This window comes from Coenobita brevimanus, chromosome 8 (assembly GCF_032717465.1).
Source record: "Coenobita brevimanus isolate Jiangsu-jjx chromosome 8, ASM3271746v2, whole genome shotgun sequence".
In the NCBI taxonomy this organism is placed as follows: domain Eukaryota; kingdom Metazoa; phylum Arthropoda; class Malacostraca; order Decapoda; family Coenobitidae; genus Coenobita; species Coenobita brevimanus.
Window position 1 is genome coordinate 26,593,401 of NC_136961.1, and position 14,162 is coordinate 26,607,562.

Genomic DNA, 14,162 nt, shown 5'->3' on the forward strand with positions numbered 1-14,162 from the left:
ACATAAGCTGTCCAGCTTAGGTTGGGGTTTAGAGTAACACCTAGGATATCAATTGTAGTGGATATGGGAATACTGACATCATGTAAAATTATGTGAGAGTCTGAGGGATTCTTTCTATTGGAGAAATTATTGTATTTAGTTTTCTGAGCATTAAATGAGGCCAGATTTTTTTGTCCCCATTGATTAATTTTAGAAAGGTCCTGGTTCAGAGAAATTGCTGTGTTTATTTGGGAAATAATAATATCAAATTGAGTAAAGGAGGTACTAAATGTGAAAGAACTATGAAGGGTCGAGTCATCAGCATAAGAGTGTATTGGGTTGTGTGTGACAGATAGGAAGTCATTTATATGAATGAGAAAGAGGGTTGACACCAAAACTGATCCCTGAGGTACGCCAGCATTTATGGAATGAAACTGAGAATAAATTCCATCTACCATGATCCGTGTTTTTCTACTGTGAAGGTAAGAAGAAATTAGAGGAACCAGTGATGCAAGGCCATAGTGTGACATCTTAGAAAATAAGGCCTGGTGCCATACTTTGTCAAATGCTTTAGAAATATCAAGTGCTACTGTGTGTATTTCACCATGTTGGTCTATTGTTTTGTTAGTCTGATGGGTAAGAAGGCAATGAACGTTCCTGTCTAAATCCATACTGCCGATCATTGATCAATTTATTGATTTCTGGATGCTTGACTATGTGTTTGTTAATTAGTGTCTCTCTGTTCTTAGCATCACGTGTGTTACACTGTTGTTGAAATGTTCTAGAAGCCTGTGTGTGAGTATGTGTGTATGTGTGTGTATGGTCATTAGGCATTATTCGTATGCTTATCTCGCTGACACACTACCTATCTCATCCCCTAACTTGCTGCTTCCGGTGTATTGTCAATATTTCCTCACTTACACTTGCAAGCTCATCTCCCATTCCCAGGCTTGCCTGGTGCTCTGTCTGTCTATCTATCTATCTATCCATCATGTTTTCTATAATTAATTGTATTTATAATATGGAGTCCTTACATTGCTCGGTCACACGCTGGTGGTCCTCCGACAGTAATTATCATTGACATATGCTAATTATTAGTACATAATATCGATTATAATATTGTACAGCATACATATACTATTCATAGTAAATTGCAGTGATCTAGTAATATTACATTTTAAACAAGTTGGATACATATTTGAATAAATGCACTAAAGTTAAACTATTTAACTGTAATACAGTGTGTACATTGGTTATTGTAGCGAAATGCATACATGCATGAAAAAAAAAAAATTAAAATTAAGATTATGGTAAGAACTATTAATATTTCATTTAAAGATAATGCTACTGTTATAGCATACTTCTATATCATGGGTCATTCTTCTTTGTATATATATATATATATATATATATATATATATATATATATATATATATATATATATATATATATGATTAATACTATATACAAAATATGTACACTTCATTCAGGGGGGTTAACTTTGATGTTAACTCTATCCCCACTAATTACTGACTCCAAATTTGCAATTCTTGCATGCATTCTGTGCATTGCGAACAGCACTACTGCAAATACAATGCAGAAGATTATAAAGACAGTAGGTGCTGGGCTATACACATAATATGGGTTGAACATACTCAAACTCAAATCTTCCCAGGCCTTCATTATTTCATTGATCAGTTGCATAGTTTGAAACTTAGGTGAAGTCAACTTAATACTTGTGCTCATGTTTAAGTCCATATCAGGCAGTGGGTGGAAATGTTTGTGTGTATGATTGAGGATAGCGTAGTGATTGATGGTGGATAAAGTGGACATGGGTGGTGTAAATACCGCACAGTAGTCTGGTGCTATGTATAATCCTGAGGCTGAAGTATGAGATGGTGGTATATCTGGACAGACTATGTAAACTGATGAGTTATGAGTGAAATAAAAAAAAATGTGAGTGTCCAATGCGTTGATGGTGTACAAGCTTATCTGGAGCAAAAGTGAAGTCACAATGATGATGCATATTGTTATTTCTGATGATAGCCATTTCACAAGGTACCGTATCAGTAGGCTGAAACGTGAAAATGTACGCAGGACAAAGATGAACAGCATGTAAGGATGTGCGGCACTTTCGTTCAATCATTGATTCACTTGCGAAAGTGACAGTGTTCCGTCTCTTGGAGACCATGATGAGTTCGGTGTCTGTGTTGATGTTGATGATGACCAAATTGTTATTATTTTTAGAAGGGAAGGGGTGTATTTGGTATACTGTGAACAGGTCTTCAGTTATGAATAGTACATGAACTACTACTGATGTTGGTGTTAGTGTTGCTTCTAAATATGGATAATATCGCATGAATTCCCTACTTCAGAACAAAGGCTTCAATTTTTGTTTATGTATACCTTGACTAATTATCTGATGTAGCTCATGAACTGGAAGTAAGTCAATTGTGATCTTGCCATCACCAGCATTCGAAATTCCTTGCATAAGTGCCCTGTAACGAACTCTAGTGTTGTCTAATTGTTGTAGAATTGTGTCAATATGTTCTGTGATGATGAAGAAGTGTTGGAAAAGTGTTATGTTACCTTCCATTTCATTTATTTAATCTACACTTTCGAGAGCTATGTTTTCTCCCTTTTTCAGATTTTTCACAATTGTCTTCATTGCTGAGTTATGTTCTGTGACGAATTTATCTTGGTATGTTAGTACCTGAGCTATTTTATTAAATTTGTTGTTTATTTCTTTAGGGTCTTCCTCTGTAGCCCATCCAAAGATGTTCCCAGGAACTGCGACACCCATGTCGAACAAACCGCGCTTTTGGCGAGTACATGTGATGTTGTTCTTTTTGCTCAATACCTCCGTCCCATAAGATGGGAGATCTTGGATCATGATGAGCTTAGTTGACTTAGCCTGTTCTATTTTCCATTTCGCTTATTTCACTATTTCATCCACTTCCTTTGTGTTATGAGCTTGTGAAACATAGCCTCCTATCATGAAGTCCAGGGTTCACATTGGTCTTGCGATATTTTCTACATAAGAAGGTCATTCATACAAGTAATCCAGACTTATTTCAGTACTCATGACGTCTTTTACGATTGAAGTCGTGGCCGTTGGAGCTATGAGACATCCTTGCCTACTATATGTTGGGGGTCTAAGTGCGCATATCCTCTTGCTATGTAGAGGAAAATCCATAGCATAAGTCCCTTCATCGCTACCTACCGACAAAAAAATCTATTAATTTCCTAATATGGCCATGCTGTGGTCGATGATAGTGATGATGTGCGTTATGGTTGATTGTTTTTTCATTTACAGAAGGAGCTTAAATCGATATTTAATTCTCGTAAATGATGTACTGTAGATTTTATTGGAACAGTTGCACCTATGTTTGATTGTTTGGTATATGACCTTAATTTATTTTTTTAATTATTGTTGTTTTCTTGATTGGTTTCTTGAGTTATGTTCGCTTGTTCGGTTGTATGCGATGCTGAATAATTATTGGATAGTTACCTTGAAACTCGTTTTAAATGGTCAATATGAACTTGTTTCTCTTCGCCACTAGACAGTGACTTAATTAAAACTTTGTTTGCTTTTATGTTAATTACTCTGTATGGGCCCTCAAATTATGGGGATAATTTATTGTCTCTCGTATGAATGATACCATAAACAATGTCTCCTAAGCTGATAGGTGAATCTCTTGCCTTCTTGTTAAATGTCTCCGTCATTTCTTCCTTGGACATCGTTAATTGTTTTTTGACTCTTTTGTGTATGTCCTGGAATTCACGTAAACGGAGTTTAGAGTAATCATCGTAATTCTATATGGGCAGATTGTCACCTTCTAGGAGCTCATATGGTAGTTTTTTATCTGTCCCATATATAATGAAATGTGGTGTGTCACCTATGGATTTATTTATAGATCCATTAATTGAGGCTTCTACTCTGGGAATCCAATCATCCCAGCTTGCATAATTTTCATTGAGAATGTGTCGTAGCACATCTAATACTTTTTTGTTTTGTCTCTTTACTAACCCATTAGATGCTGGGTGATAGGTTAAAACATTAACCTTTTTGATGTATTGTTTACATATTTCTTGTAAGATATCAGAATTAAATTCCCCTCCATTATCACTTATTAGTACCTTTGGGGTAGTAAAGAGACATATTACATTATCTGTTATTGCCTTTGCTACTGTCTCTGCTGTTTTATCTTTAATTGGAGCTAAAATGACATAACGGGAAAAATGATCCGTTGCTACGAATAGATATTGGTTATTATTGTATGATAATGGCATCTTGAGTAAATCAACAGTGACAACGTGCCATGGTTGATGTGGTACAGGGTAATTACCCATCGGTGCAGGTGTGATTGGATATCCTTTGTGTTTTGCACATGATTCCCATCTGTCTATTTGATTGTTTATATCTTTTCCTAATGAAGGCCAGTAATATAACAGCTGGGCTTGTTTGAATGTCTTATCCTTTCCAGGATGTCCTGCATGTGGGCTATCGTGTATCGTTCGTAATACCTGGGGTATCATGTCATTAGGTACTACCAACTGGTTAGTATTTCTTTGGCCTTTTGGTTGTTTCGGGTTGATCTTGTATAAAGTATTATTGACTATTGTGAATTGTTCGAGTGGTACATGCAGTTTGGGTAATTGTATGTTATCTCCACTTTCTAACTTGTATATAACTTTAGACCATATTGGGTCAAGTCTTTGTGCTTTTGTGATATTGTGGTTTGAGATATTTCTAATGCCGCGACTTGAATTGTGTTCGGGTTCCTAGATAATGTGTCAGCTACTATGTTCATTTTACCTTGTATATAATGAATTTGTACATTGTAAGTTTTCAACTGTACATTTCCATCTTGCTCTCCTCCCAGAGAGGAGTTTTTCTTTAAACATACCCACTAGTGGTGTATGGTCGGTGAATCAGTGTATTTCGTAACCATATACCAAATATCGAAACTTTTTTAATGCAAAAACCAGTGCAAGTGCCTCTAAGTCTATAGTGCAATAATTTTTCTCTGCACCTTTTGTTTGTCTGCTGACAAATGCAATTGGGTGATTCTTTCCTCTTTTATCTTCCTGCATCAGTACAGCCTCTAATCCTTTAACTGATACGTCTGTACATATAAGAAATGATTTTGTGAAATCCGGATATGCCAAACAAGGTGCATTTGTTAGTTTAATTTTTAGATTGTTAAATTCTTTTTTTTTGTTCTTCTTCCCACTGGAATATAGCATCTTTTTTGAGTAGCTGGAATAGAGGAAAGGCTATATGGGAGAATTGTGGTACGAATGACCTATAGCACCCAGCTAGACCTAAAAATTGTCTAACTTCGTCAGTCGTAGTGGGTTCATGAAAATCTCTCATTGCCTGTATTTTGTCATCAGTGGTGTGAATACCATTAGAACTTAATTTGTGGCCTAAGAAATTTATTTCCTTAACCCTTACACCGTGGGCTTGTTTTGCTATGTTTTGCGTGTCCTGCGGGCATATTCAGGCTCCGACACTCTCAAAAAAAATTTGTCAAAAATCAGTTATTAGTCCTAGAATATTAACATTCCACGTGCATATGGCACATACCTTCAGCTTTCTCCTGGGATGTTTGTTGAGCCTTCATCGATTACCGTAGGACTTGTGGAGACCTCTGAATTTGGGTAACGAAGTCTCCACTTCACACTTCCCGACAACCCGTAATATGGTTACCACAGCCAGATATTATCACTAGAAACACTATTCTATGATTATCAAGTAGTTTGGGATCCATACTCCAAAAAAAAAACACTGTGAAAGCAATGAAAATTACGAGCGTGTATGACCTTCCCACTTGCGCTAGTTCACTGTTGGTATTCTGTCATTTATTATTCATAAAAACACTCACAGTTTATATTTCTATTACTATATAACACTTATATATATCTACAATCTTTATCCATAAGTTTCCTTCAGTAATAGTAGTTTATTGTCACTGTAGGCATTCAATTTCTTTCAGTAAAATACGTAGCATTCACTTTCTCGTCCTGTATACTAGTACTGAGAGTGAATGTCACTTTCACCTTCACTCTCATAACTCATAGTATTCAGACATGCTAGAATGAAACTTTCACTTTCATTACTCCTAGGGTATATACTCGTATTCTTATAATACTACTCATTTACATTTCTACTTACGTTCTCTATTTTAATTACGTTATTTACATTTCTATTTTATTTACACTGTGTTATGCACTGTCACTTGAAGTAACTTATAAAACTATTTTCCACTGTTCACGTATAGTTACATTCATTGCTCTCACTTGCTGTTTACACCTTATTTACACATTATTTACAATTCCACGTGCACTGTTTTACTCAATAAAAAAATCGTAGTCACTCTTTTATCAATTTTCAGTCCTTTACCTCTTTCCACATGAGGTTTAGTAGGGGGTAAAGGTCACAGGGCCATTTGCATGGGGCTGAAAAACGGCGGAAGTTAGCAGAAGAAAATCAGACATACCTCCACTTTCAAAGATGACAGTGAACTGATAGTGGTGGCCTCCTGCTGCCTGGCTTGGGTGAGTGCAATACTACCAACTTTAGTCTTGTGAGACCTGCTAATATATAGCAATGAAATGATTGGCAGGAAACCAAGACAATACATAGTAAATTAGGTAGTTCCAGGTGAATGTAAATATCACTTAGGCTTCTCCCTTCCCTCCTTATATGTAAATTTATTTCGAAAATATATTATACGGCATATTTCGAGGGGAAATAAACAGCGAAAATTAGCGAACGAGTGCACGTGATGTGTTGCCAGGTGATAATTAGCCAGTTCCAGGTGTATGGCACTATCACTTACCTTATTTCTTTTTTGTATATATTATTTGGTATAAGAATAGGACATAGGGCTTATTTCAATGGATGAAATCAGTGGAAAATTCCAGGGAAGAATTACTTAGTGTAGAATACAGTGTATTGGCCTGCAATAATTAGGTAGTTCCAGGTGAATGTAAATATCACTTAGGCTTCTCCCTTCCTTTCTTATATATATTTTTATTACGAAAATAGATTATACAGCATAGTTCAAGGGGAAATAAACAGCGAATATTAGCGAACGAGTGCACATGAGGTGTTGTCAGGTGATAACTAGCCAATTCTAGGTGTATGGCACTCTCACTTACCTTATTTCTTTCTTGTATATATTATTTGGTATAAGAATAGGGCATAGGGCTTATTTCAATGGATGAAATCAGTGATAAATTCCAAGGAAGATTTACTTAGCATAGCACGGCCGGGCAGGCGAGAGGATAGGGTAATAGAGGGGAGGTAGGGAGGGGAGTCAAGAACGGGGAGTAATGGTTAAATTGTCAACAATGGATGGGAGTACAGATGAGATTAGGAGTGCTGACTAGTGTTGGACATAGGCAGCACTGATACATGATACAAGCCACCACTTGAAAGCCCGGGTGAATTCAAAATAACACAGAATCACAAAAGTGAGGGCCCGCGGTATGATCCCTTGCTCCCAAGCATCACGAAAGTAATGCCCCGCGGTTAAGGAGATAAAGTAAAATTTGCATTTAGAAAGCTTAATTTTTGAACCAGCATCACAAAGCTTTTGTAAGAGTAAGTCTAATTTCTTGAGATGTTGTGTAATATTTTTCGTTGCGATTATAATATTGTCAAGATAAACAAATATTCCTTGTCCTAAAATTCCGGACAATACGTAATTCATAAGATGCTGGAATGTCCCTGGGGCTGTCCTCAGTCCCAGCGGCATCCTTGTATATTTGTAGTGTCTTCTATTTGTGGAAAAGGCAGTGTATTTACGTGACTCCTCTTCAACCGGTATTTGGTAATAGCCATTTAATAGATCGATTGTGGAAAATATATTATTTTCCGGTCCAATATTCTGTAGAACGTCGGTTAGCAATGGCATGAGAAATCGGTCTGGGATTGTGTGAATGTTTAGTTTACAGTAATCTACTACCGCACGCATTTCTCCATTTCGTTTGGGCACGAAGAATAATGGGGCATTCCACGGGGAGACTGAAGGTTCAATAATTCCAAGTTTTAACATTTCATCGACATACTGATTTGCAAGTGTACGTTGGGAGTGTGGGATGCGGTAGGCTGGTACGAAAATTGGTGGTGTTTCTGGGTGCACATTACTCTTGTGATTAATCAGGTTAGTACACCCTAATTGTTCTCCGGGTAATGCTACAGTGTCCCTGTGTGTTTCCAGCAGGGTTAACAAATCATTTTCTTTATCACATTCACCTGAGTGAATTAAATTCTCTTTTATGCTTTCTCTATCCGTAGATTTTATCTCACTTGTCACTCCAGCTATAACTATTTCCTTCACAAGGGGGGGACATTTTTCAATATTAACTATGCATGTCCCCTTCTTCAACTGAACTTCCCCATTCATGTGATTAATTATGAATATCTGAGTTTGCCCTTTGTCATTCATCTGACATAATGCGTTTTCTACTGACAATCCCTTTACTTTACATAATTTTTCTAAGACAAGAACAGTAATATTCCGTAATTTGCTCTTTATTTTAACTTTCATGTAGGAATTAGGTGGTATGAGTAAATCATTGGTGAGATGGGTGGGAAGAACTGATAAATCAGTACTGTTATCTGGGTCTCTAATTCTGGAGGCTGGGGCTGGTGGTGTGAGTGGATCTATACACTCATCTGTTTGTGTATGTTTGTTTAAGCTTTTAATATTACCAATTCTTTTTGGTTCTCTTTTACTAATCGGTGAGGGCTCTGATGGTATTTCCTCTATGAATTTATTGTCAAAGTCTATTCCATTCATTTGTGGGAGTAAAGTTATGTTCTCTGCTCTCATGCATCTTAAGCCCATTAACATAAGAGCTTTAACTGCTAAGTTTTCAACAATATAGAAAAATGCAGAGAATGGTCTTGTAGTCTCTGTGAAACTGATATTTAACCTTATCATACCTTTTACTGTAATTTTTTTTCCATATACCGTATATATATCTAAATCAGCTTCTTCCAGAAAAGTTACTTCTTATTTTTAAAAATTCTATTTATTTCTTCTTGTTTTATTAAGTTTACTGGAGAGCCTGTGTCTAAAAATAAGGAAACGTTTTGATCGTCACATACAGCTGGTATCAAGATACACTCATTTCCCAACATGCCTCCTATGTGAATTTTAGACTTGCTTTTCTTTACATTTGTTCGTTTTTTGTCATGACTTGGTCTTCCCACGATTTGAACATAGACACAATTTTTTCTACTGTTTTGCAGCTACTGGTCCAGTGCCCTTGGTATCTATGATGCCTGCAGTAAGGACCAAATCCTTGTGTCTTTTGTCTATCCTCTTTTGTTTTGATAAAGCATTCATTTCTTGTGTGCCCTGGTTTTGCACAATAATGACATAGAATGGACCTATCTCTTGACTGTGACCTATTAGGTGACTTCCCATATGTGGCACGAGATCTGCTCGGGCTGCCCATAAACTTATGAAACTCCCTGTAGCCTGGTGCTTGTCATCGAACCCTCAACGTTTAGTTGTTTGCTCTGCTTGCTTTCGGGTCGCAATCGATTTTGTTCTCTGTTTGGGGTCGGTGTAGATGTTTTCACAGCTGATACTGTCTCAGGTACTTTCATTCTACTAGAATGTGCGTGTGTGTCGATCATCCCTGCTTTACTGCACTGCATCTCTACCTCGTTCATTAAGTCTAGTAAGCACATGCCTGGGGTGTAAGCGATCGTCTTGGCAATCTTAAGAGTCCTATCAGGTAATTTACACAAGGCCTGAACGGTGAACCCTGTTAAGTATATTGTCATATGTGTGCAAGTCAGCGACAAAGTCCTCACTTGCTACATCAGAGGGGGTTTCCCATTCATCATCCAGAACTGACGTATTTGTTTCTTGATCTTTAGTTTGTGTTGAGGTTTGTACAATTGGTGTGTTGCCTTGGTGCTCTCCTAATTGTGGATCCGCTGTTGGAGCTAATTGTTTATCATCTAGTATTAACGTGGGTGGTGGCGAAAATATCCCTGTCATTAAGGTATGGTGTTATGAAATACGCCTTTTGTTTATGTCCTAACTAAATAGATGAGTAAATGAGTTGTAATAAATGATAGACAGTGAGTGTATAAGTGTATATATAGAAATAAGTAAAGGAGTTGAATATACCTAATTTTAGCACTGAGAAGAAATGAGTAAGTATAATTTCACCCACTTGATACAGATCGGAGAGGTGTGTCGATGCAACTGTCGATCTCGGAAGAAAAATGCAGGGTTGAGTGAAGATCTCTTGATAATTCTAGGGCTGTGTTGATGGACGATATTACTCAGGAAATTCCATGGCCTGGTGCATGTGGTGGTTAACAGCTGTAGTCACATGCAAACCTCAGCATAGAACGTCGAATTTCTAACTCAATATTGTGGAAATAAATTAGTATGAGTAGGAGCTATGTGAATAATAAGTAATAAGTAGTGGGTGAGAAGTGCCTGGTGTCAGTCACACGTTGATTGGCGTGGCCTTGTGTCAGCAAACTCGAGTGGTGATGTCATCTCAGCAGATACACATGGTGACGTCGGCTTCCCACACTGGTAGCTGTGGTGAGTAACTGAGTAGCGATGCGTAACCTGGGTGAAGAAAAGTGAGTAAGATGCATTATAAATGTGGCTCTGGAGTTTTGCTGTGTGTCTTGACCTCTGCATCAGCGATGGAGGTAGGTGGGAGAGAGTGTTGGGGTTTTGTGTGCTTGTTGCTTTGGTCTTTCTTTTTCTTTACTTGCTTTGTTTTTTATTCTTCTTGCTGCCGCTTGAAGTTATGTGAAGATTAGGGAGTTGCTTTTGTAGATTTGTAGGCTCATAGGCTTGTAGGCTGTAGGAATTCACTGCAGAACTGAAGCTAATCTTGTAGAGTCTCGCCTGCTTTTGTAGAAATTCACTGTAGATTCGTAGATGAGGTTCGTACGTTCGCTGCCTCCAATGTGACTCTTTTCTTGTAATAGGTGAGTCTTGAGTTTTTATTATTTTGATAATTGAATAGCAGTAGGAGTTAAAGATGAATACAGGGAGTTGATCCTGATTTATCTTCAGAGAAAGTCTTAAGTTGAGCAGTGTATGTATTACAGAGACTTAATATACTAAGTAAGTCTAGTTGGACCCCTTTTCTTGTTCACTCTCTCCACTACCTGTTGGTTCTATAGCTAGCCTCCTTCTGAGCTCTGCTTCCTAAATTCTGGTGTAGCAGGGGTAGTGTCACGTGTGTTACACTGTTGTTGAAATGTTCTAGAAGCCTGTGTGTGAGTATGTATGTATGTGTGTGTATGGTCACTAGGCATTGTTCGCATGCTTATCTCGCTGACACACTACCTATCTCATCCCCTGACTTGCTGCTTCTGATGTATTGTCAACATTTCCTCACTTACACTTGCAAGCTCATCTCCCGTTCCCAGGCTTGCCTGGTGCTCTGTCTATCTATCTATCTTTCTATCATGTTTTCTATAATTAATTGTATTTATAATATGGAGTCCTTACAATGCAATGCCATAGTGTGACATCTTAGACAATAAGGCCTGGTGCGCCATACATTGTCAAATGCCTTAGAAATATCAAGTGCTACTGTATGTGTTTCACCATGTTGGTCTATTGTTTTGTTAATCTGATGGGTAAGAAGGCAAAGAACGTTCCTGTCTAAATCCATACTGCCGATCATTGATCAATTTATTGATTTCTAGATGCTTGACTATGTGTTTGTTAATTAGTGTCTCAAAAACTTTACCGAGAACAGAAGTTATTGCAATTGGTCTATAGTTTGATGGATCAGAAGTTGTCCCCTTTATAGGAACAGGATGGATATTTGCTTCCTTTCAAGTGGCTGGAAAAATTGAGGTACGGATGCATAAGCGGAAATTTTGGTCAATACAGGAGCCAACATTGAGGAGCAATTTTTAAGTACTATTGAAGGAATTTCATCTGGACCAGTGGCTTTGTCTGCTGATAGATTCTGTAATACGGCTTGTACATATCTGGTGTGAATCATGAAAGGAGGTATTTGAGGGGAATCAAAATCAAGTACAGGAATATTATGATTTTCTGAATTTAGGGTTGAGTTAGTTGAAAAAATGTCAACAAGAAAGTTGGCTTTTCTGCGTGGGTCACTTACTAGATTTCCATTGAGGGACTGTAATGGTGGAATGGAAGACGTGGTAGTGAAGATAGTTTTGAATGAATTAAGGGTTGACGAGAATATTTTGTTATCATTTGGATTATTTAGTAGTTTGTTAGCTTGTCTATGTAAAAAGTTTAATTTAGAAAGATTGATAATAGTTTTGGCATGGTTTCTGGTATATTTATAATAGTTAAAGGCTTCTTTGGTTTTTGTCCTTGTATAAGTATAATAGGCTATTGTTTTATGTCCTGTTACTCTATCACAATTGTGGTCAAACCATTTAGGAGAATTACATCTTTTTCTGTAAATGTGATGGGGAATAAATGTTTCCATGCCGACTTTAATGGAATCCTGTATGTGGCCCAATGTGGAATTTGCATCATGGGAGAAAAAAGAGGTCCAAGGAACATCCATGAGAAAATTTTGAAATCCCTCCCAGTCTGCCCTGTCGTAGTGCCATTTAGTCATCATGACAGGTTCAGAGTGGGAGGGTGTGGTAGGTGTGAAACTGGTGGCTTGAATCAGACAATGATCCAAGGATCTGAGGGGGGACTTCACTTCGACATTACAATTAACTGAATTGGTTGTTAGAAACAAGTCCAATAGGTGGGGATTTTGATTGGGGTTGTCTGGTACACGGGTGGGTTGACTGATTAACTGGGTGAGATTAAATGAGTCTGCAAATAGCTTACATTCAAGACCAAAGTCATCAGTTCTGGGTGAATAAGTGAGCCATTCGACATTATGGACATTAAAATCACCCAGAATAGTAATTTCTGATGCAGTATTAATGTTAAGGACACTTAGTTGTGAAGACAGAGAGTCAAATAAACTCGGCTCTGAAGGGGCATTAGGGGAACGATAAACACAACAGAAATACCTAATTTTACCAAACGAATTTAATTTGTATATGGAATAGTCGAAATATGGACAATTAAATTTAGTGATCTCCTCCAGGGCAATTTCCGATTTAGCAAGGCAACATACGCCTCCTTTGGGCCTGAAATTTTGAATCAAGATATAACCAGGAAAATAAAATCTTGCTAAATCAGTGGAGCTTATTTGTGTCTGTCAGAAATAGCAAATCAGGGGATTCAAACTGGAGGAAATTTTAACAGAGTTGATGTTGGAGTGAAGTCCCCTTGTACCGCAAAAGAAAATTTTACTACACTGATGAGCAGATTTAGGGTGCCGCAACACTGGAGGTGGCACAGTCGCTTGATGACGACCGGGAGGGCCCTGTGCAGACAACCCAGCCCTGCCGGTAGTGGTCATCCGAGAAACCACCACACTGATTCCCTGTATAGCAGCAGCCATGGTTCTTTATATGGAGGGGAGAACAGGGATGTATTGTTGAATGGGTATGATATGTAATGACAAGATCGGTGTTTTTTGGAGAGAGGATAGCTGGTTTTAGGTAATGTAATATAATGTGGATGTGTATGTTGTGTAAAGAGGGCATACTGATGCCCTCTGGTGTTTGAGGCAAAAAGATGTGTAACCAACTACCAAGTCCTAGGAGAGAAAATGGAATCCAGGCTATTCCTTGAGTCTCCCGTAACCTTGGCGGTAGTACTTCCCTGGGCGGGGCTGCCTACCCCTACTACACTACACTGATTTTATTAGTTTCTCTCTCACAACCATAATCATCGCTGGGATTATATTATATTCGTCATATACTTTTCGTTTCATACTGTTGCATCCTCTTCCCACACTTCCACAGGCTCCAACAACAGTAGTTCAGTATAGTAAGGACGTTGCCCAGTGAGTTGCTCTTCCTATGGTCAGCCTCTTGGTGTACTGCACACAAGATCAGCTGAGGTGAAGATAAACACTGGCTTCTTAAGTTCACTGTCTTTATTTTCTAAATAACTACACTTAATGCTTTCCAACTTCACTGTTTTCACAAGCACTGGAGTTATACATACTTTACTAATTGCAGTTACATTTAATGCTTGACAATGGTACGTCCCTGTTTGCCAACAAGTACCCAAAATATACAAACTGCACTACACTGACGCTTAAT